A 3,571-nucleotide genomic window follows, 5' to 3' on the forward strand; every position below is an offset into this window, starting at 1 on the left:
AGGTATCAAGGGCGAGTTGCAATCCCACAACGAAGTAGTGCAAGAGATGCAAAATGCCCAGAAGGAACATAAAGCGAACATGGATATGATGAATAGACAGTTGGCCCAGCTGGCCAGTTCGGTGGGTGATTTGAAAGGAAATGCAGGGAAACTCCCGTCTACAGTCCAAATACCCGAAAAGGCGAATGTGAGTAAGGTTACATTGAGGTCAGGAACTACTTATGATGGACCTCGATCGAAACAACCAAGTGGAGAGCCGAGTGGAATGAAGATAGGGGGCTACACCATCTCAGTGGAAGAGCTTAATAGATCCATACCTAGGATGCAGGACCCATTTTTCTTAGGGGAGACGCCATGTGGAGGAGGTGAACCCGAGAACGTACTGGTCAGGAAGGAACCCCATCAAGAGGTAGAATCCAGAACGGAGGCTCAGTTCCAGAATTTGCCCAATGAAGATTCCAAGGAAATTGCTGAGGGACCGGTAGAGGAGAGAAAGGGGGAGAAACCATTCCCTTCTGCTTTGTTACAAAAAGAAAGAAGGAAAACCCTGTGGATTACTTGTCGATTTTTGGAAAATTGGAAGTCACCATACCATTCCTCCAAGCCGTGAAGCTACCCCCTCTTGGGAAATTCATTAAGGAGTTCATAGCCGGGAAAGCCCAGGAGGATGGGAAAATCATGGTGGAAGGGATAGCGTCAGCGATTGTGCAGGAAAAACTACCCCCTCGGAGAGGAGAACTTATATCCAGTGATCATCAGTAGCAGCCTTACAAAGGAACAAGAGGCGAGGCTACTGACTGTGCTGAGCAAGAACAAGAAAGCGATTGGATGGAGTCTTACAGATTTGGTGGGGATAAGCTCCGACGTCTGCATGCACCATATTAGGCTGGAGGAAGGAGCAAAAGCGCATCGAGATGCTCAAAGGAAGGTAAACCCTAACATGCGAGAAGAAATATTGAAGGAAATCTTGAAATTATTGACGCTAGGGATTATTTATTCAGTACCGGACAGTGAGTGGGTCAGCCCGATCCACATGGTTCCAAAGAAGTCGGGAATCCAAGTCGTTCAAAATGAGAGGAATGAGCTAATCCCAACGAGGCTAGTCACGGGTTGGCGAATGTGAATCGATTACCGAAAGCTGAATAATGCAACGAGGAAGGAACATTTCCCTTTGCCTTTCATCGACAAAATGTTGGAGAGACTAGCTGGTAAGAAGTACTTTTGCTTTTTGGATGGATACAGCGGATATTTCCAAATTTACGTGGATCCTGAGGACCAGGACAAGACTACATTCACTTGCCCATTCGGAACCTATGCATACAGACGCATGCCTTTCGGCCTATGCAACGCTCCAGGTACGTTTCAAAGATATATGATGAGCATATTCTCCGATCTAATTGAGGACTGTATAGAGATATTTATGGATGATTTTACGGTCTACGGAGATTCTTTCGACTCATGCCTTCATCACTTAGACATAGTTCTCGAAAGGTGTCAAGCAAAGAGTTTGGTTTTGAACTTTGAGAAGTGTCATTTTATGGTCACCGAGGGGATTGTTCTAGGACACGTGATCTCAGAGAGAGGAATCCAGGTGGATCGAGCCAAGGTGGATGTTATATCCAAATTGCCGTTCCCTACTGATCAGAAGGGGATAAGGGGTTTTCTGGGGCACGCCGGATTTTATCGAAGATTTATCAAGGATTTCTCCAAGATCGCCCAACCCCTTACCCGACTTCTTCAGAATGAAGTGGAGTTCGTTTTTGATGAGCAATGCAAGGCTGCTTTCAACCTTCTCAAGGAAAAGCTGATATCCGCACCTATCATACGGGCTCCTGACTGGGACTATCCTTTCGAAGTAATGTGTGACGCCAGCGACTATGCAGTGGGAGCCGAACTGGGTCAGAAGATTGATGGGAAGAGGTACGTAATTTTTTATGCATCTAAGACTCTGAATCAAGCCCAGCGGAATTACGATACCACTGAAGAGGAGATGGTGGCAGTGGTGTATTCTTTAGAGAAGTTCCGGCCATACTTGTTGGGATCCAAGGTCATCGTATATACTGACCATGCAGCGATTAAGTATCTGATTGCCAAGAAAGAATCCAAACCCCATTTGATCCGATGGGTACTCTTATTACAAGAATTTGATTGGGAAGTGGAAGATAATAAAGGAGTCGAGAACAAGGTGGCGGGCCATTTGAGTAGAATAGTGCAAGATGGAAACAACGAAGAGGTGCACGACAAGTTTCCAGATGAGCATTTATGTGAGGTGATTTTTGAGGTCAGGAAAATTGACTGGGAATAAGTGATGAAGCTTACTGGCCAGTACGATACAACAAGAGGGAAAGAAAAGGTAGGGCAAGAACCATGGTATGCAGACCTAGCCAACTACCTAGTGACTGGAGAGCTTCTAGAAGTGTCGAGTATTACCAAGGCCCAAAGAATGAAGATTAAGAGTGAAGCAAAATACTATATTTGGGACGACCCCTATCTGTGGAGAGTGAGATCCGATCAAGTGATAAGGAGGTGCATTCCTGACTGGGAGCAGCGGGATGTCTTGATCCATTGCCATTCGTTAGCGTGTGGATGACATTTTGGGTCCAAGAAGACGGCAAGGAAGATTCTCGATAGCGGTTTTTATTGGCCAACCCTCAACAAGGATGCATACGAATTCTGCAGAAGCTGTGAACGTTGTCAACTGACCGGAGGAATATCTGCCCTGGATGAAATGCCGCAGGTACCCATCATCGTTTGTGAGCTGTTCGACATATGGGGAATGGATTTCATGGGGCCTTTTCCTTCATCCTATGACAATCTGTGTATCCTAGTCGCGGTGGATTACGTTTCCAAATGGGTAGAAGCAAAGGCCACGAGCACGTGTGAAGCAAAGGAGGTGGCCAAGTTCTTAAAAAGTCAGATCTTCAGCCGGTTCGGAGTTCCGAGGGCGATCATATCTGATCAAGGTACACACTTTTGTAACCGTACAATTGAAGCTGTAATGAAAAAGTACGGTGTGCACCATAGACTTTCGAGCCCCTATCATGCGCAAGCTAATGGTCAAGCGGAGATTTCTAACCGAGAGATAAAGAAGGTTGTGAAGAAGACTGTAAATCCTTCTAGGAAGGATTGGAGTGTGAGGTTAGAGGATGCTCTATGGGCCTATCGTACAGCCTACAAGACCCCCATAGGAATGTCCCCGTACCGGATCATTTTTGGGAAGATGTGCCATTTACCGATTGGAATTGAACACCGGACATACTGGGCAGTACAGAAAGTGAATATGGATGCTACAGCATGTGAAGAGGAAAGGAAGCTGCAGCTGCAGGAGTTGGATGAACTCAGATTGGAATCGTTCGACTCAGCCATGTGGTACAAGGAGCGAACCAAATTGTGGCACGACAGGAATCTGAGGACCAAGGATCTCCATGTTGGGCAGAAAATACTACTCTTCCAGTCGAGGTTGAAGCTCATGCCTGGAAAACTCAAGTCGAAATGGATAGGGCCTTATGTCATCACCGCACTCCGTTCTAATGGAGCAGTGGAGATTTCAGGGAGTTTTCCTAACTCTGAA

The sequence above is a fragment of the Salvia splendens genome, chromosome 13 (genome assembly GCF_004379255.2).
Source record: "Salvia splendens isolate huo1 chromosome 13, SspV2, whole genome shotgun sequence".
NCBI lineage: Eukaryota > Viridiplantae > Streptophyta > Magnoliopsida > Lamiales > Lamiaceae > Salvia > Salvia splendens.